This window comes from Schistocerca gregaria, chromosome 9 (genome assembly GCF_023897955.1).
Source record: "Schistocerca gregaria isolate iqSchGreg1 chromosome 9, iqSchGreg1.2, whole genome shotgun sequence".
Taxonomy (NCBI): Eukaryota; Metazoa; Arthropoda; class Insecta; order Orthoptera; family Acrididae; genus Schistocerca; species Schistocerca gregaria.
The window spans coordinates 137,867,607-137,888,313 of record NC_064928.1 but is presented as its reverse complement, the minus strand read 5'-3'; the positions used below and the strand labels follow the sequence as shown (position 1 = coordinate 137,888,313).

At 46.9% G+C, this 20,707-nt stretch overlaps 5 non-coding genes across 5 annotated transcripts; all 5 read left to right on the top strand.

Moving 5' to 3' along the window:
* Positions 1-2,235: 2,235 nt before the first annotated feature.
* Positions 2,236-2,375, top strand: LOC126292428 (U4 spliceosomal RNA). The gene has a single exon (XR_007552164.1). It is a non-coding gene; the product is annotated as a U4 spliceosomal RNA (small nuclear RNA).
* Positions 2,376-10,119: 7,744 nt separating this feature from the next.
* LOC126292427 (U4 spliceosomal RNA) lies at positions 10,120-10,259 on the top strand. Its single transcript, XR_007552163.1, has one exon. It is a non-coding gene; the product is annotated as a U4 spliceosomal RNA (small nuclear RNA).
* A 2,283-nt stretch (positions 10,260-12,542) lies between these two features.
* Positions 12,543-12,682, top strand: LOC126292426 (U4 spliceosomal RNA). The gene has a single exon (XR_007552162.1). It is a non-coding gene; the product is annotated as a U4 spliceosomal RNA (small nuclear RNA).
* A 2,285-nt stretch (positions 12,683-14,967) lies between these two features.
* Positions 14,968-15,107, top strand: LOC126292436 (U4 spliceosomal RNA). The gene has a single exon (XR_007552171.1). It is a non-coding gene; the product is annotated as a U4 spliceosomal RNA (small nuclear RNA).
* Positions 15,108-17,378: 2,271 nt separating this feature from the next.
* Positions 17,379-17,518, top strand: LOC126292435 (U4 spliceosomal RNA). Its single transcript, XR_007552170.1, has one exon. It is a non-coding gene; the product is annotated as a U4 spliceosomal RNA (small nuclear RNA).
* The last annotated feature ends 3,189 nt before the right edge of the window (positions 17,519-20,707 follow it).

The following is a 20,707-nucleotide window of genomic DNA, read 5'->3' as shown; positions in this document are numbered from 1 at the left end:
TCATTGTGCACTTGTGGAAGTGTTTGGCTGATGGTTGTTAGGGACAATGTACACAGACCAGTCTGTGTTCACTGATGAATTGTGTACATGTCTTTGGGAGCTGGTGAGAAACATTCTCCTCAGTGTAAGATGTTGTGCAACTGCTATGTGTGAATAAAGATACCAATGTGGACAGTTGAAATGTGGTTCTGTCTAGCGGCAATTCTTGCTCCATAGCATACTTGTGGTACACACATGCAGTGGTTACTGATAAATGTAGGATTTGACAAAACTTCTGTCACAATTTAGTGGAGGAGACTAGGGCAGTACAGTGAGAGTTGGTGAGTGTGTGGGAGGCAGGTGTTGTACTTAAATCATTTTCACAGCACTGCCAGTGTTATATTTTGTGTTTGTGTCCTGATCATTAGATGCATGTTTGATCCTTGCTGTGTGTACACCTTGATAATTAGAACTTATGACCATGGAACTGCTGTTGATAATATTAGGCAATGAGTTTGTTGACTTGAGATGATTGATGTGTTAGGCTGCACAGTGCCTAGTAAGAGCACTCACATTGATGACAGTGTCCTATCTGGTGTGTGTTACATGAAACAGGAAGAACTGTAATGTTGTGCAAGGGGTTGCCTCATTTTGAGAATACATACATGTTCTGTAGTGTGCAGAGCAGAGGGATTGAAAGAAAGGTAAGGGCTAGTAGCTATTTGGATGGTAGCTAATGCAGTCCCTGATGTTGAGGTTTTGTTGAACCTTTATTTATCCTACATGTTTCATCTAAGGGCTACTGGTGGAAAATCTCCCTCATGCAGTGATAACAGTGATTGTGCAGTAGAATTTGGTTGGCTGCAGCCATGGCATTTCCTTTTTGAACAGTGTGATTAGTGCATTTCTTGGTGTATTCCTTGAACTGTGTATTTGCTGTGGAAATGTGACAGATAATACAGTGTGATAGTTTAAATGGGATGGCGAGCTTAATGAGGGTCCAGTGTGCTATGAGAATGTATTGCATGTGGAATACTGAAGGGAGGGAACCAATGCTTGTGGGGTAAATTTTGTGACTGTATCTGTGAATATAAATCAAAGAATGCAATGAAAAACACAGTGGTAGAGCAAGTGTAGGTGAGAATTGTAGCAGGAGTCTTACATTCTTTGAGAGCAGAAGCAGTTGGCTTGTGGTGACTCATTTTTTCTGCCTCTCTTCATTTGAGAATATGACTCTTCCTATATGCAAGGAGAGCAATATTTGCTGCCTACTATAGTAGAAATGGACCCATAGAAAATGTCTTATTGTTTGGATCTGTTATGAATGGTTGGCACTTGGACTCGAGATACTATTTAGCACACATTCAGATATTTTAATTTTTGTCAGGCAGTATATTAGCTGGGGCCAATGACACAGCAGGCAGGTTTGGATACTGTTAGCTTTCTATGTCTCTTCTTGGACAACAACAGTAAAGGAGTCCAAAATATATATATAGTTTTGCAGGTTGTTTGGCGCAATGTGGAATAAGCGTGTATCTTGTATATTTAAGACTGCAGCACGTGTCCCCAGCGCTATGAAGCAATTTACTGACTGATTTCTAGTTGTACTTTCCTGCAAGGTAAACTCATGTCAACAACTTCACCCAGATACATGAGAGGATTTGTAAATCTCATTTCATTGTGTTTCTAGGGTGCCTAATCTGTTACACAAATATTTCACCCATCGACATTAATCAATTTCACGGCATCATTCGAGTAAAACTAGCATTTTACTGCACAGTGCGTGAAACAGCTTTTGCTGAGAAGTGTTATGGTTAATGTAAATGCAGTTGGCAGTTTTTTTGGTGTCTAGTACTAACCAGCAGCCACAAAATAATAAAATCTAACGATGAGTCTTAATGGGTGTGCCGGTATTCGCTAACTGAGGTTGTGCCACTTTCGTCTGTGTGGGGCTAGGCGAGTGGGCAGTAGCGCGCCTGACGGCCAAGGAGAGAACTACTGTGCAGTTTAGAGCGTTTAAGATGGCGGTAAGCGGGTGTGTAAGCAACTATTAGACACAAGGAGGCAAGAACAGAGTGTCTGCCTCCAATAAAATGTGTTTTACTGGTTTTGTTTCCTGCATATTTCTGTATTTGTTTCCCCCAATGGAACTAGAGCAGTGTAAGGTAATACTGATGGGTTGCAATGATGCAAGTACCTGTAGGTGTTTGGAACGAACGTCAGGTATAAATAGCAGTGCCAGGCGCTAGGTAGTTAATCTTTGCGCAGTGGCAATATCGTAACCAATGAAGCATAACTGAGGTGCGATTATTGCTAGTTGAAAACTTTTACCAATACCCCGCCAGAGAGACGTGCAATACCGTCTCTATGGCAATTTTTGGAAGCCTCTGAGGGGGTGTAAGTCTCATGGAAACAATGCTTCAAGCTGTGTTTATCTGTGAAGTCATTGTGCACTTGTGGAAGTGTTTGGCTGATGGTTGTTAGGGACAATGTACACAGACCAGTCTGTGTTCACTGATGAATTGTGTACATGTCTTTGGGAGCTGGTGAGAAACATTCTCCTCAGTGTAAGATGTTGTGCAACTGCTATGTGTGAATAAAGATGCCAATGTGGACAGTTGAAATGTGGTTCTGTCTAGCGGCAATTCTTGCTCCATAGCATACTTGTGGTACACACATGCAGTGGTTACTGATAAATGTAGGATTTGACAAAACTTCTGTCACAATTTAGTGGAGGAGACTAGGGCAGTACAGTGAGAGTTGGTGAGTGTGTGGGAGGCAGGTGTTGTACTTAAATCATTTTCACAGCACTGCCAGTGTTATATTTTGTGTTTGTGTCCTGATCATTAGATGCATGTTTGACCCTTGCTGTGTGTACACCTTGATAATTAGAACTTATGACCATGGAACTGCTGTTGATAATATTAGGCAATGAGTTTGTTGACTTGAGATGATTGATGTGTTAGGCTGCACAGTGCCTAGTAAGAGCACTCACATTGATGACAGTGTCCTATCTGGTGTGTGTTACATGAAACAGGAAGAACTGTAATGTTGTGCAAGGGGTTGCCTCATTTTGAGAATACATACATGTTCTGTAGTGTGCAGAGCAGAGGGATTGAAAGAAAGGTAAGGGCTAGTAGCTATTTGGATGGTAGCTAATGCAGTCCCTGATGTTGAGGTTTTGTTGAACCTTTATTTATCCTACATGTTTCATCTAAGGGCTACTGGTGGAAAATCTCCCTCATGCAGTGATAACAGTGATTGTGCAGTAGAATTTGGTTGGCTGCAGCCATGGCATTTCCTTTTTGAACAGTGTGATTAGTGCATTTCTTGGTGTATTCCTTGAACTGTGTATTTGCTGTGGAAATGTGACAGATAATACAGTGTGATAGTTTAAATGGGATGGCGAGCTTAATGAGGGTCCAGTGTGCTATGAGAATGTATTGCATGTGGAATACTGAAGGGAGGGAACCAATGCTTGTGGGGTAAATTTTGTGACTGTATCTGTGAATATAAATCAAAGAATGCAATGAAAAACACAGTGGTAGAGCAAGTGTAGGTGAGAATTGTGGCAGGAGTCTTACATTCTTTGAGAGCAGAAGCAGTTGGCTTGTGGTGACTCATTTTTTCTGCCTCTCTTCACTTGAGAATATGACTCTTCCTATATGCAAGGAGAGCAATATTTGCTGCCTACTATAGTAGAAATGGACCCATAGAAAATGTCTTATTGTTTGGATCTGTTATGAATGGTTGGCACTTGGACTCGAGATACTATTTAGCACACATTCAGATATTTTAATTTTTGTCAGGCAGTATATTAGCTGGGGCCAATGACACAGCAGGCAGGTTTGGATACTGTTAGCTTTCTATGTCTCTTCTTGGACAACAACAGTAAAGGAGTCCAAAATATATATATAGTTTTGCAGGTTGTTTGGCGCAATGTGGAATAAGCGTGTATCTTGTATATTTAAGACTGCAGCACGTGTCCCCAGCGCTATGAAGCAATTTACTGACTGATTTCTAGTTGTACTTTCGTGCAAGGTAAACTCATGTCAACAACTTCACCCAGATACATGAGAGGATTTGTAAATCTCATTTCATTGTGTTTCTAGGGTGCCTAATCTGTTACACAAATATTTCACCCATCGACATTAATCAATTTCACGGCATGATTCTTTTTTTTTTTTTTCCTTTATTGTGATTTTAATACCTGTGACAAACAGGTAGGCCGGCAGCGGACCAAGTATGCCGCTCTTCGGCCTCAGAGTATACACAGAACAGAGATGAGTGAGATATAAAAACAATCAAGACGGCGGGGTACAAACAGTAGACAAAACAGAGTTAAAACGGAGTCGGTCACGTGCGTAGCACAATGGATAAAAGCGGAGAAACACGGTGCACAAACGCAGATGGCAGATGGCCACACGTGAACCAGCGGAGCACAAACGACGAAACACAAACACACTGCAGGAGAGTCGAGGCACAAACACATGCGATGGTCTTCGGCGTAGGACGATGAAAGTAATTGATGGAAGACAGCAGAGTCGTGGCCTGCCAAGGGGAAAAGGTGTGGGGAAGAGGAGAGAGAGGGGGAGGGGAAGATGCCAGTGGAGGAGAGGGATGGAGGAGAAGGGGGAGGGTAGGGGGAGTGGAAGCCCAAGGAGAAAGGGGAGGGGAGGGAGGGAGAGAAGGGAGAGAGGGTGCCCACAGGAAAAGGAGAGGAGAGGGAAGGTAAGGCTCAAAGTTGGTAGGAGGGGTAGATGGAGGGGAGGAGGGCATCATCAGGGAGGGGGAGTTGACGGAAGCCACCGAGGGAGAGGGTGTGGAGGGTGTAAAGATGGAGAGCAGGGGGGATATAGGAATGCAGGCGCGGCAGCGGGTTGGGGTGGGAGAGGATGGGAGAGACAAGAGGGTGTGGAGGATCAAGCTTGCGGGAGGTGTAGAGGATCCGTAACCGTTCGAGGAAAAGGAGGAGGTGCGGGAAGGGAATCAGGTCATAGAGGATCCGCGTGGGGGAAGGGAGACGGATGCGATAGGCGAGGCGGAGCGCATGGCGTTCTAGGATCTGAATGGACTTGTAGAAGGTAGGAGGGGCAGAGATCCAGGCGGGATGAGCATAGCAAAGGATAGGACGGATGAGGGACTTGTAGGTGTAGAGGATGGTGGAAGGGTCCAGACCCCATGTACGGCCAGAAAGGAGCTTAAGGAGGCGGAGGCGGGAGCGTGCCTTGGCTTGGATCGTCCGGAGATGTGGGTTCCAGGAGAGGCGACGGTCGAGGGTGACACCAAGGTACTTGAGAGTAGGTGTGAGGGTGATGGGACGGCCATAAATAGTAAGATAGAAATCAAGGAGACGGAAGGAACGAGTGGTTTTGCCTACAATGATCGCCTGGGTCTTGGAAGGATTGACCTTGAGCAACCACTGGTTACACCAAGTGGTGAACCGGTCAAGATAGGATTGGAGAAGGTGCTGGGAGCGTTGCAGGGTGGGAGCGAGGGCAAGGAAGGCAGTGTCATCGGCGTACTGGAGAAGGTGTAGGGGAGGTGCAGGTGGAGGCATGTCTGCCGTGTAAAGGAGGTAGAGAAGAGGGGAAAGGACGGAACCTTGGGGCACACCGGCGGAGGGGTAGAAGGTGTAGGAATCAGTGTTGTGGATGGTGACATAGGAAGGACGGTGGGAAAGGAAGGAAGCGACCAGACGGACATAGTTGAGAGGAAGAGCAAAGGTTTGGAGCTTGAAAAGGAGACCGGAATGCCACACACGGTCATATGCGCGTTCGAGGTCGAGGGAAAGGAAGATGGCGGAACGACGGGAATTGAGTTGTTCGGAGAGGAGGTGAGTGAGGTGAAGGAGGAGGTCATCGGCTGAGAAGGACGGCCGAAAGCCACATTGGGTAGGGGGGAGGAGGCGGTGTTGGTGAAGGTGCTTGTGTAGGCGGCGGGTAAGAATGGATTCCAGGACCTTGCTGAAGACCGAGGTAAGGCTGATGGGACGGTAGGAGGAGACAGCGGAAGGCGGTTTGTCGGGCTTGAGGAACATCAGGATCCGGGAGGTTTTCCACAGGTCGGGGTAGTAGCCGGTGGACAGGACCACATTGTAGAGCCTGGCCAATGTGGAGAGGAAGGAGGCAGGAGCTTCACGGAGGTGACGGTAAGTAACACGATCGTGACCGGGAGCAGTGTTGCGTTTAGGGCGAAGTGTAGCAATGATATCTTGAGTGGTGATTGGGGTATTTAGTTCTGTGTGTGTGATGTTGTCCAAGTACTGGAAGCCAGGAGCAAGCGGGGGGACAGAGGTATCAGTTCGATCACGGACATCAGGAAAGAGGGAATAATCGAACTGGGGATCGTCAGGGATGGTAAGGATATCGGAGAGGTAGGAGGCGAAATGGTTGGCCTTACTAAGGGCATCAGGGAAGGGGTGGTCATCATGAAGGAGAGGGTAGTAGGGAGAGGGTTTAGATCCGGTAAGGCGGCGGAAGGCTGACCAGTACTTGGACGAGTTGATAGGTAAGGTGGCATTAAGACGGGTGCATGTCTGTCGCCAGTCCCGGCGTTTCTTTGCCGTGAGTAAGTTCCTGATGTGTCGCTGTAGTTGCCGGTGGCGTCGTAGTGTGTCCTGGTCACGTGTGTGAAGGAAGGCACGGTAGAGCCGGCGGGATTCACGCAGGAGAAGGACGGCCTGTGGGGGTAAGGTGGGGCGGTGCGGATGGATGGCAATGGTAGGGACGTGGGCCTCCACGGCCTCAGACAAGGTCTGCTGGAGAAAGGAGGCAGCACGGGTAACGTCATCAGGTTGGTGGTAGGTGAGGGGGTGGCTATCGACCTGGAGAGCAAGGGAGTCCCGGTAGGCATTCCAGTTGGCACGGGAGTAGTCATGGACATATTTCGGGGGAGGGTCATGGCGCGGGTCGGGACGGGGGCGACGACCGTCTGATACAGTGAGGAGGACAGGGAGATGGTCACTGCCAATGGGATCAAGGACGTCCACCGCTATGCGGCCAAGCAGGGTGGGGGAGGCTAGGACGACATCGGGAGTGGTATTGGATTCAGGGCGGGTGTGTTGGGGAATTGGAAGGACGTCGCCTTGGAGGGTGGCAAGGAACCGATGCCACCGCCGTAACTGGGCGGCAGAACGACTATGGATGTTAAGGTCGGCGGCGATCACGTAGGAGGAGAAGGTACGGTCGATGTGGGAAAGGAAGTCGAAAGGAATAGGTGCAGCGGGGCGGACATAGATGGTGGCACAGGTAAGGGTAAGGCCGGGGAAGAAGAGACTAAGGATCAAGTGTTCTGTGGGGTCAGGAAGGAGGGGTTGGAGCCGGACAGGGATCTGGCGGTGGTGGCCAATGGCAACTCCGCCACGCGCTATCTGGAGTGGATTGTCAGACCGGTGAAGGAGGTAGGGCGAGGTGTGGACGGTGTGGTGGGGCTGAAGAAAGGTTTCGTTCAGAAGGAAGGCATCCACACGGTGGGTCGTAAGGGTATGCATAAGGAGGTGCTTGTTGGTGGGAAGGGAGCGGATGTTATTGAACAGGATACGGTGCTGTCGTGCCATAATGGGAAGTTAAACGAGGGTGTCGAGACGGGAGAAGGTGAAATGGGCCTGGTTGTGGGAATAGGTGGCGTAGGTGTTGAGGTGGAACACGGAACGGGCAGCGAGGGAGATCTGGTGGAGGGTGTGGGGACGCTGAAAGGGATGGACGTTCTGGAGCACTATTGTGACGAACCTGATGATGTCCTCTGCGGTGGGGGGAGGACGGAGGGAATTGCCAGGAGGGGTGGGGTCATCCAAAGGGCGGAGAGGAACAGTGAGTTCAGGAGCGGATGGAGGAGGTCGAGCCTTGCATTTCTGGGAGTAGGTAGGGTGTTGGAGGTTGCAGGTATTGCAGGAGGGAGGAGACTGAAGGTTGGGGCACTGCCGGAGGAAGTGCGCTTGCTTACAATGCGGGCAGACTGGGGCCTCGCGGCACTCTGATGTTGGGTGTGCGTTATAACGCAGACACCTCTGGCAGCGAATGGATTGTGGTGGGGAGCGGGAGGGGTCAACCTTATACCGGCGGTGGAAGAGGAGGGCACCCTCCTTAAGGAGATGGTCGATGGAGGGAGCGTGTTCGGAGAAAACTCGCATAAGGCGAGTGGGGCCCGCAGAGTTGAAAATGCGGCGAACAGCTCGCACCTCCAGGTACGGGTGGGCCTTCAACTCCGCCAGCACCTCTTCCTCCGTGATCGTCGGGCTAAGCCGAGTGATCACGGCGGTGAGGGTCGGCGGGCGACGTGGGGGTTGGGGTTGACGGGGGGAGGAAGGGGAAGGAGCAGGGGCAAGGGAGGCATTAGGTCCAAATCGGGTGAGAGGAATTCGGGAGAGGATGTCGGAGTGTAGGGTAGGGCTTGGGGAGGTGATCAAGACAGAGTCCCTACGGGGGGTAAGAAGGGAGATGGGGGCTGCAGGGAAGTATTGGCGGAGGAGCAAGGTCAGGTTGCGGGCCTCCAGGAGAGAGGGATCAGGACGGGAGAGGAGATACCTGTAGGAGGGGGAGTTAGAAGAGGAAGTAGAGGGGGCTGGAGGGGAGACATCCATGGCATCTAGGGGTGGGGGAGGGGGAAGATGCTGGGACTTCTTGGGTGCAGAGGAGGCGGGGGTGCCACTGGGACGCTTAACAGCGGGGACAGGATGGGAGGAGGTGTGGGGCACAGGAGTGACGGGGAGATGACGGGAAGCGGCAGGTCCCGGTGTCGGTGCTGGTGCTGGTGCTGCTGTTGGTGCTGCTGTTGGTGCTGCTGCTGGTTGTGGCGCTGCTGCAGGTGGTGGTGCTGGCGCCGGCGATGGTGCGGCATGGGTCGTAGCCCGACGAGACACAACCCTGGCAGGGGCCGCATGAGTGGTGTGGGGGAGTGGGGGAAAGGGGTCGTGTGTGGAGGCTTGGGGAGAAGGAGCAGGGGATGGGGCGACAAAGGGAGCTGGGGTGGGAAGGGTGAGGAGGGGCGGGATATAGTAGGACGGGGGCGACTGAGCACACCAAGTAAGAGTAGTGGCAGCGAGGGAGGGCGTCGTATAGACGATGGCGGTGGTAGTGGCGGTGGTGGTGGGGGTGGTCATGATGGCAGTAAGGAAAACTGGAAACACAGAAAAGAAGAATGGGGACAGACAAGGGACAAAGTCAGGAACAGATTACAGATGACAGATGAGAGACGTCGAGGAGCGAAAGGATGAAGGCAAAGACGAAGACGAGAATAGCGACGACAACGAAAGCAGGAGAGGAAGACGAAGCACTGGGTCCTGGCGGCGGCGGCGGCGGCGGCGGCGGCGGGGGCCGGAAGCTGCGGCGGCGGCGGCGGCGGCGGCGGCGGCGGGGGCCGGAAGCTGCGGCGGCGGCGGCGGCGGCGGCGGCTGGGTCCGGAAGCTGCGGCTGGGTCCGGCGACGACTGCTACTGCAAAACTGGCGGCACTGGAAACTGCTGCTGCTGCTGCCGCCGCTGCTGGCGGTTCCGGAACTGCGACTGCGACTGCGACTGCGACTGCGACTGCGACTTCTGCGAAGCCCTAACACTTCGATACGTAGCAGTACTCTGCAAGGTATCGAAGGGCGGAACTCTTCCGAGGTCCGCCGAAGAATGAAATCTGACGGCATGATTCGAGTAAAACTAGCATTTTACTGCACAGTGCGTGAAACAGCTTTTGCTGAGAAGTGTTATGGTTAATGTAAATGCAGTTGGCAGTTTTTTTGGTGTCTAGTACTAACCAGCAGCCACAAAATAATAAAATCTAACGATGAGTCTTAATGGGTGTGCCGGTATTTGCTAACTGAGGTTGTGCCACTTTCGTCTGTGTGGGGCTAGGCGAGTGGGCAGTAGCGCGCCTGACGGCCAAGGAGAGAACTACTGTGCAGTTTAGAGCGTTTAAGATGGCGGTAAGCGGGTGTGTAAGCAACTATTAGACACAAGGAGGCAAGAACAGAGTGTCTGCCTCCAATAAAATGTGTTTTACTGGTTTTGTTTCCTGCATATTTCTGTATTTGTTTCCCCCAATGGAACTAGAGTAGTGTAAGGTAATACTGATGGGTTGCAATGATGCAAGTACCTGTAGGTGTTTGGAACGAACGTCAGGTATAAATAGCAGTGCCAGGCGCTAGGTAGTTAATCTTTGCGCAGTGGCAATATCGTAACCAATGAAGCATAACTGAGGTGCGATTATTGCTAGTTGAAAACTTTTACCAATACCCCGCCAGAGAGACGTGCAATACCGTCTCTATGGCAATTTTTGGAAGCCTCTGAGGGGGTGTAAGTCTCATGGAAACAATGCTTCAAGCTGTGTTTATCTGTGAAGTCATTGTGCACTTGTGGAAGTGTTTGGCTGATGGTTGTTAGGGACAATGTACACAGACCAGTCTGTGTTCACTGATGAATTGTGTACATGTCTTTGGGAGCTGGTGAGAAACATTCTCCTCAGTGTAAGATGTTGTGCAACTGCTATGTGTGAATAAAGATGCCAATGTGGACAGTTGAAATGTGGTTCTGTCTAGCGGCAATTCTTGCTCCATAGCATACTTGTGGTACACACATGCAGTGGTTACTGATAAATGTAGGATTTGACAAAACTTCTGTCACAATTTAGTGGAGGAGACTAGGGCAGTACAGTGAGAGTTGGTGAGTGTGTGGGAGGCAGGTGTTGTACTTAAATCATTTTCACAGCACTGCCAGTGTTATATTTTGTGTTTGTGTCCTGATCATTAGATGCATGTTTGACCCTTGCTGTGTGTACACCTTGATAATTAGAACTTATGACCATGGAACTGCTGTTGATAATATTAGGCAATGAGTTTGTTGACTTGAGATGATTGATGTGTTAGGCTGCACAGTGCCTAGTAAGAGCACTCACATTGATGACAGTGTCCTATCTGGTGTGTGTTACATGAAACAGGAAGAACTGTAATGTTGTGCAAGGGGTTGCCTCATTTTGAGAATACATACATGTTCTGTAGTGTGCAGAGCAGAGGGATTGAAAGAAAGGTAAGGGCTAGTAGCTATTTGGATGGTAGCTAATGCAGTCCCTGATGTTGAGGTTTTGTTGAACCTTTATTTATCCTACATGTTTCATCTAAGGGCTACTGGTGGAAAATCTCCCTCATGCAGTGATAACAGTGATTGCGCAGTAGAATTTGGTTGGCTGCAGCCATGGCATTTCCTTTTTGAACAGTGTGATTAGTGCATTTCTTGGTGTATTCCTTGAACTGTGTATTTGCTGTGGAAATGTGACAGATAATACAGTGTGATAGTTTAAATGGGATGGCGAGCTTAATGAGGGTCCAGTGTGCTATGAGAATGTATTGCATGTGGAATACTGAAGGGAGGGAACCAATGCTTGTGGGGTAAATTTTGTGACTGTATCTGTGAATATAAATCAAAGAATGCAATGAAAAACACAGTGGTAGAGCAAGTGTAGGTGAGAATTGTAGCAGGAGTCTTACATTCTTTGAGAGCAGAAGCAGTTGGCTTGTGGTGACTCATTTTTTCTGCCTCTCTTCATTTGAGAATATGACTCTTCCTATATGCAAGGAGAGCAATATTTGCTGCCTACTATAGTAGAAATGGACCCATAGAAAATGTCTTATTGTTTGGATCTGTTATGAATGGTTGGCACTTGGACTCGAGATACTATTTAGCACACATTCAGATATTTTAATTTTTGTCAGGCAGTATATTAGCTGGGGCCAATGACACAGCAGGCAGGTTTGGATACTGTTAGCTTTCTATGTCTCTTCTTGGACAACAACAGTAAAGGAGTCCAAAATATATATATAGTTTTGCAGGTTGTTTGGCGCAATGTGGAATAAGCGTGTATCTTGTATATTTAAGACTGCAGCACGTGTCCCCAGCGCTATGAAGCAATTTACTGACTGATTTCTAGTTGTACTTTCCTGCAAGGTAAACTCATGTCAACAACTTCACCCAGATACATGAGAGGATTTGTAAATCTCATTTCATTGTGTTTCTAGGGTGCCTAATCTGTTACACAAATATTTCACCCATCGACATTAATCAATTTCACGGCATGATTCGAGTAAAACTAGCATTTTACTGCACAGTGCGTGAAACAGCTTTTGCTGAGAAGTGTTATGGTTAATGTAAATGCAGTTGGCAGTTTTTTTGGTGTCTAGTACTAACCAGCAGCCACAAAATAATAAAATCTAACGATGAGTCTTAATGGGTGTGCCGGTATTTGCTAACTGAGGTTGTGCCACTTTCGTCTGTGTGGGGCTAGGCGAGTGGGCAGTAGCGCGCCTGACGGCCAAGGAGAGAACTACTGTGCAGTTTAGAGCGTTTAAGATTGCGGTAAGCGGGTGTGTAAGCAACTATTAGACACAAGGAGGCAAGAAACAGAGTGTCTGCCTCCAATAAAATGTGTTTTACTGGTTTTGTTTCCTGCATATTTCTGTATTTGTTTCCCCCAATGGAACTAGAGTAGTGTAAGGTAATACTGATGGGTTGCAATGATGCAAGTACCTGTGGGTGTTTGGAACGAACGTCAGGTATAAATAGCAGTGCCAGGCGCTAGGTAGTTAATCTTTGCGCAGTGGCAATATCGTAACCAATGAAGCATAACTGAGGTGCGATTATTGCTAGTTGAAAACTTTTACCAATACCCCGCCAGAGAGACGTGCAATACCGTCTCTATGGCAATTTTTGGAAGCCTCTGAGGGGGTGTAAGTCTCATGGAAACAATGCTTCAAGCTGTGTTTATCTGCGAAGTCATTGTGCACTCGTGGAAGTGTTTGGCTGATGGTTGTTAGGGACAATGTACACAGACCAGTCTGTGTTCACTGATGAATTGTGTACATGTCTTTGGGAGCTGGTGAGAAACATTCTCCTCAGTGTAAGATGTTGTGCAACTGCTATGTGTGAATAAAGATGCCAATGTGGACAGTTGAAATGTGGTTCTGTCTAGCGGCAATTCTTGCTCCATAGCATACTTGTGGTACACACATGCAGTGGTTACTGATAAATGTAGGATTTGACAAAACTTCTGTCACAATTTAGTGGAGGAGACTAGGGCAGTACAGTGAGAGTTGGTGAGTGTGTGGGAGGCAGGTGTTGTACTTAAATCATTTTCACAGCACTGCCAGTGTTATATTTTGTGTTTGTGTCCTGATCATTAGATGCATGTTTGATCCTTGCTGTGTGTACACCTTGATAATTAGAACTTATGACCATGGAACTGCTGTTGATAATATTAGGCAATGAGTTTGTTGTTGACTTGAGATGATTGATGTGTTAGGCTGCACAGTGCCTAGTAAGAGCACTCACATTGATGACAGTGTCCTATCTGGTGTGTGTTACATGAAACAGGAAGAACTGTAATGTTGTGCAAGGGGTTGCCTCATTTTGAGAATACATACATGTTCTGTAGTGTGCAGAGCAGAGGGATTGAAAGAAAGGTAAGGGCTAGTAGCTATTTGGATGGTAGCTAATGCAGTCCCTGATGTTGAGGTTTTGTTGAACCTTTATTTATCCTACATGTTTCATCTAAGGGCTACTGGTGGAAAATCTCCCTCATGCAGTGATAACAGTGATTGCGCAGTAGAATTTGGTTGGCTGCAGCCATGGCATTTCCTTTTTGAACAGTGTGATTAGTGCATTTCTTGGTGTATTCCTTGAACTGTGTATTTGCTGTGGAAATGTGACAGATAATACAGTGTGATAGTTTAAATGGGATGGCGAGCTTAATGAGGGTCCAGTGTGCTATGAGAATGTATTGCATGTGGAATACTGAAGGGAGGGAACCAATGCTTGTGGGGTAAATTTTGTGACTGTATCTGTGAATATAAATCAAAGAATGCAATGAAAAACACAGTGGTAGAGCAAGTGTAGGTGAGAATTGTAGCAGGAGTCTTACATTCTTTGAGAGCAGAAGCAGTTGGCTTGTGGTGACTCATTTTTTCTGCCTCTCTTCATTTGAGAATATGACTCTTCCTATATGCAAGGAGAGCAATATTTGCTGCCTACTATAGTAGAAATGGACCCATAGAAAATGTCTTATTGTTTGGATCTGTTATGAATGGTTGGCACTTGGACTCGAGATACTATTTAGCACACATTCAGATATTTTAATTTTTGTCAGGCAGTATATTAGCTGGGGCCAATGACACAGCAGGCAGGTTTGGATACTGTTAGCTTTCTATGTCTCTTCTTGGACAACAACAGTAAAGGAGTCCAAAATATATATATAGTTTTGCAGGTTGTTTGGCGCAATGTGGAATAAGCGTGTATCTTGTATATTTAAGACTGCAGCACGTGTCCCCAGCGCTATGAAGCAATTTACTGACTGATTTCTAGTTGTACTTTCCTGCAAGGTAAACTCATGTCAACAACTTCACCCAGATACATGAGAGGATTTGTAAATCTCATTTCATTGTGTTTCTAGGGTGCCTAATCTGTTACACAAATATTTCACCCATCGACATTAATCAATTTCACGGCATCATTCGAGTAAAACTAGCATTTTACTGCACAGTGCGTGAAACAGCTTTTGCTGAGAAGTGTTATGGTTAATGTAAATGCAGTTGGCAGTTTTTTTGGTGTCTAGTACTAACCAGCAGCCACAAAATAATAAAATCTAACGATGAGTCTTAATGGGTGTGCCGGTATTTGCTAACTGAGGTTGTGCCACTTTCGTCTGTGTGGGGCTAGGCGAGTGGGCAGTAGCGCGCCTGACGGCCAAGGAGAGAACTACTGTGCAGTTTAGAGCGTTTAAGATGGTGGTAAGCGGGTGTGTAAGCAACTATTAGACACAAGGAGGCAAGAACAGAGTGTCTGCCTCCAATAAAATGTGTTTTACTGGTTTTGTTTCCTGCATATTTCTGTATTTGTTTCCCCCAATGGAACTAGAGTAGTGTAAGGTAATACTGATGGGTTGCAATGATGCAAGTACCTGTGGGTGTTTGGAACGAACGTCAGGTATAAATAGCAGTGCCAGGCGCTAGGTAGTTAATCTTTGCGCAGTGGCAATATCGTAACCAATGAAGCATAACTGAGGTGCGATTATTGCTAGTTGAAAACTTTTACCAATACCCCGCCAGAGAGACGTGCAATACCGTCTCCATGGCAATTTTTGGAAGCCTCTGAGGGGGTGTAAGTCTCATGGAAACAATGCTTCAAGCTGTGTTTATCTGTGAAGTCATTGTGCACTTGTGGAAGTGTTTGGCTGATGGTTGTTAGGGACAATGTACACAGACCAGTCTGTGTTCACTGATGAATTGTGTACATGTCTTTGGGAGCTGGTGAGAAACATTCTCCTCAGTGTAAGATGTTGTGCAACTGCTATGTGTGAATAAAGATGCCAATGTGGACAGTTGAAATGTGGTTCTGTCTAGCGGCAATTCTTGCTCCATAGCATACTTGTGGTACACACATGCAGTGGTTACTGATAAATGTAGGATTTGACAAAACTTCTGTCACAATTTAGTGGAGGAGACTAGGGCAGTACAGTGAGAGTTGGTGGGCAGGTGTTGTACTTAAATCATTTTCACAGCACTGCCAGTGTTATATTTTGTGTTTGTGTCCTGATCATTAGATGCATGTTTGATCCTTGCTGTGTGTACACCTTGATAATTAGAACTTATGACCATGGAACTGCTGTTGATAATATTAGGCAATGAGTTTGTTGACTTGAGATGATTGATGTGTTAGGCTGCACAGTGCCTAGTAAGAGCACTCACATTGATGACAGTGTCCTATCTGGTGTGTGTTACATGAAACAGGAAGAACTGTAATGTTGTGCAAGGGGTTGCCTCATTTTGAGAATACATACATGTTCTGTAGTGTGCAGAGCAGAGCGATTGAAAGAAAGGTAAGGGCTAGTAGCTATTTGGATGGTAGCTAATGCAGTCCCTGATGTTGAGGTTTTGTTGAACCTTTATTTATCCTACATGTTTCATCTAAGGGCTACTGGTGGAAAATCTCCCTCATGCAGTGATAACAGTGATTGCGCAGTAGAATTTGGTTGGCTGCAGCCATGGCATTTCCTTTTTGAACAGTGTGATTAGTGCATTTCTTGGTGTATTCCTTGAACTGTGTATTTGCTGTGGAAATGTGACAGATAATACAGTGTGATAGTTTAAATGGGATGGCGAGCTTAATGAGGGTCCAGTGTGCTATGAGAATGTATTGCATGTGGAATACTGAAGGGAGGGAACCAATGCTTGTGGGGTAAATTTTGTGACTGTATCTGTGAATATAAATCAAAGAATGCAATGAAAAACACAGTGGTAGAGCAAGTGTAGGTGAGAATTGTAGCAGGAGTCTTACATTCTTTGAGAGCAGAAGCAGTTGGCTTGTGGTGACTCATTTTTTCTGCCTCTCTTCATTTGAGAATATGACTCTTCCTATATGCAAGGAGAGCAATATTTGCTGCCTACTATAGTAGAAATGGACCCATAGAAAATGTCTTATTGTTTGGATCTGTTATGAATGGTTGGCACTTGGACTCGAGATACTATTTAGCACACATTCAGATATTTTAATTTTTGTCAGGCAGTATATTAGCGGGGGCCAATGACACAGCAGGCAGGTTTGGATACTGTTAGCTTTCTATGTCTCTTCTTGGACAACAACAGTAAAGGAGTCCAAAATATATATATAGTTTTGCAGGTTGTTTGGCGCAATGTGGAATAAGCGTGTATCTTGTATATTTAAGACTGCAGCACGTGTCCCCAGCGCTATGAAGCAATTTACTGACTGATTTCTAGTTGTACTTTCCTGCAAGGTAAACTCATGTCAACAACTTCACCCAGATACATGAGAGGATTTGTAAATCTCATTTCATTGTGTTTCTAGGGTGCCTAATCTGTTACACAAATATTTCACCCATCGACATTAATCAATTTCACGGCATGATTCGAGTAAAACTAGCATTTTACTGCACAGTGCGTGAAACAGCTTTTGCTGAGAAGTGTTATGGTTAATGTAAATGCAGTTGGCAGTTTTTTTGGTGTCTAGTACTAACCAGCAGCCACAAAATAATAAAATCTAACGATGAGTCTTAATGGGTGTGCCGGTATTTGCTAACTGAGGTTGTGCCACTTTCGTCTGTGTGGGGCTAGGCGAGTGGGCAGTAGCGCGCCTGACGGCCAAGGAGAGAACTACTGTGCAGTTTAGAGCGTTTAAGATGGCGGTAAGCGGGTGTGTAAGCAACTATTAGACACAAGGAGGCAAGAACAGAGTGTCTGCCTCCAATAAAATGTGTTTTACTGGTTTTGTTTCCTGCATATTTCTGTATTTGTTTCCCCCAATGGAACTAGAGTAGTGTAAGGTAATACTGATGGGTTGCAATGATGCAAGTACCTGTAGGTGTTTGGAACGAACGTCAGGTATAAATAGCAGTGCCAGGCGCTAGGTAGTTAATCTTTGCGCAGTGGCAATATCGTAACCAATGAAGCATAACTGAGGTGCGATTATTGCTAGTTGAAAACTTTTACCAATACCCCGCCAGAGAGACGTGCAATACCGTCTCCATGGCAATTTTTGGAAGCCTCTGAGGGGGTGTAAGTCTCATGGAAACAATGCTTCAAGCTGTGTTTATCTGTGAAGTCATTGTGCACTTGTGGAAGTGTTTGGCTGATGGTTGTTAGGGACAATGTACACAGACCAGTCTGTGTTCACTGATGAATTGTGTACATGTCTTTGGGAGCTGGTGAGAAACATTCTCCTCAGTGTAAGATGTTGTGCAACTGCTATGTGTGAATAAAGATGCCAATGTGGACAGTTGAAATGTGGTTCTGTCTAGCGGCAATTCTTGCTCCATAGCATACTTGTGGTACACACATGCAGTGGTTACTTATAAATGTAGGATTTGACAAAACTTCTGTCACAATTTAGTGGAGGAGACTAGGGCAGTACAGTGAGAGTTGGTGAGTGTGTGGGAGGCAGGTGTTGTACTTAAATCATTTTCACAGCACTGCCAGTGTTATATTTTGTGTTTGTGTCCTGATCATTAGATGCATGTTTGATCCTTGCTGTGTGTACACCTTGATAATTAGAACTTATGACCATGGAACTGCTGTTGATAATATTAGGCAATGAGTTTGTTGACTTGAGATGATTGATGTGTTAGGCTGCACAGTGCCTAGTAAGAGCACTCACATTGATGACAGTGTCCTATCTGGTGTGTGTTACATGAAACAGGAAGAACTGTAATGTTGTGCAAGGGGTTGCCTCATTTTGAGAATACATACATGTTCTGTAGTGTGCAGAGCAGAGGGATTGAAAGAAAGGTAAGGGCTAGTAGCTATTTGGATGGTAGCTAATGCAGTCCCTGATGTTGAGGTTTTGTTGAACCTTTATTTATCCTACATGTTTCATCTAAGGGCTACTGGTGGAAAATCTCCCTCATGCAGTGATAACAGTGATTGCGCAGTAGAATTTGGTTGGCTGCAGCCATGGCATTTCCTTTTTGAACAGTGTGATTAGTGCATTTCTTGGTGTATTCCTTGAACTGTGTATTTGCTGTGGAAATGTGACAGATAATACAGTGTGATAGTTTAAATGGGATGGCGAGCTTAATGAGGGTCCAGTGTGCTATGAGAATGTATTGCATGTGGAATACTGAAGGGAGGGAACCAATGCTTGTGGGGTAAATTTTGTGACTGTATCTGTGAATATAAATCAAAGAATGCAATGAAAAACACAGTGGTAGAGCAAGTGTAGGTGAGAATTGTAGCAGGAGTCTTACATTCTTTGAGAGCAGAAGCAGTTGGCTTGTGGTGACTCATTTTTTCTGCCTCTCTTCATTTGAGAATATGACTCTTCCTATATGCAAGGAGAGCAATATTTGCTGCCTACTATAGTAGAAATGGACCCATAGAAAATGTCTTATTGTTTGGATCTGTTATGAATGGTTGGCACTTGGACTCGAGATACTATTTAGCACACATTCAGATATTTTAATTTTTGTCAGGCAGTATATTAGCTGGGGCCAATGACACAGCAGGCAGGTTTGGATACTGTTAGCTTTCTATGTCTCTTCTTGGACAACAACAGTAAAGGAGTCCAAAATATATATATAGTTTTGCAGGTTGTTTGGCGCAATGTGGAATAAGCGTGTATCTTGTATATTTAAGACTGCAGCACGTGTCCCCAGCGCTATGAAGCAATTTACTGACTGATTTCTAGTTGTACTTTCCTGCAAGGTAAACTCATGTCAACAACTTCACCCAGATACATGAGAGGATTTGTAAATCTCATTTCATTGTGTTTCTAGGGTGCCTAATCTGTTACACAAATATTTCACCCATCGACATTAATCAATTTCACGGCATGATTCGATTTTTTTTTTTTTTTTTTTTCCTTTATTGTGATTTTAATACCTGTGACAAACAGGTAGGCCGGCAGCGGACCAAGTACGCCGCTCTTCGGCCTCAGAGTATACACAGAACAGAGATGAGTGAGATATAAAAACAATCAAGACGGCGGGGTACAAACAGTAGACAAAACAGAGTTAAAACGGAGTCGGTCACGTGCGGAGCACAATGGATAAAAGCGGAGAAACACGGTGCACAAACGCAGATGGCAGATGGCCACACGTGAACCAGCGGAGCACAAACGACGAAACACAAACACACTGCAGGAGAGTCGAGGCACAAACACATGCGATGGTCTTCGGCGTAGGACGATGAAAGTAACTGATGGAAGACAGCAGAGTCGTGGCCTGCCAAGGGGAAAAGGTGTGGGGAAGAGGAGAGAGAGGGGGAGGGGAGGATGCCAGTGGAGGAGAGGGATGGAGGAGAAGGGGGAGGGTAGGGGGAGTGGAAGCCCAAGGAGAAAGGGGAGGGGAGGGAGGGAGAGAAGGGAGAGAGGGTGCCCACAGGAAAAGGAGAGGAGAGGGAAGGTAAGGCTCAAAGTTGGTAGGAGGGGTAGATGGAGGGGAGGAGGGCATCATCAGGGAGGGGGAGTTGACGGAAGCCACCGAGGGAGAGGGTGTGGAGGGTGTAAAGATGGAGAGCAGGTGGGATATAGGAATGCAGGCGCGGCAGCGGGTTGGGGTGGGAGAGGATGGGAGAGACAAGAGGGTGTGGAGGATCAAGCTTGCGGGAGGTGTAGAGGATCCGTAACCGTTCGAGGAAAAGGAGGAGGTGCGGGAAGGGAATCAGGTCATAGAGGATCCGCGTGGGGGAAGGGAGACGGATGCGATAGGCGAGGCGGAGCGCATGGCGTTCTAGGATCTGAATGGACTTGTAGAAGGTAGGAGGGGCAGAGATCCAGGCGGGATGAGCATAGCAAAGGATAGGACGGATGAGGGACTTGTAGGTGTAGAGGATGGTGGAAGGGTCCAGACCCCATGTACGGCCAGAAAGGAGCTTAAGGAGGCGGAGGCGGGAGCGTGCCTTGGCTTGGATCGTCCGGAGATGTGGGTTCCAGGAGAGGCGACGGTCGAGGGTGACACCAAGGTACTTGAGAGTAGGTGTGAGGGTGATGGGACGGCCATAAATAGTAAGATAGAAATCAAGGAGACGGAAGGAACGAGTGGTTTTGCCTACAATGATCGCCTGGGTCTTGGAAGGATTGACCTTGAGCAACCACTGGTTACACCAAGTGGTGAACCGGTCAAGATAGGATTGGAGAAGGCGCTGGGAGCGTTGCAGGGTGGGAGCGAGGGCAAGGAAGGCAGTGTCATCGGCGTACTGGAGAAGGTGTAGGGGAGGTGCAGGTGGAGGCATGTCTGCCGTGTAAAGGA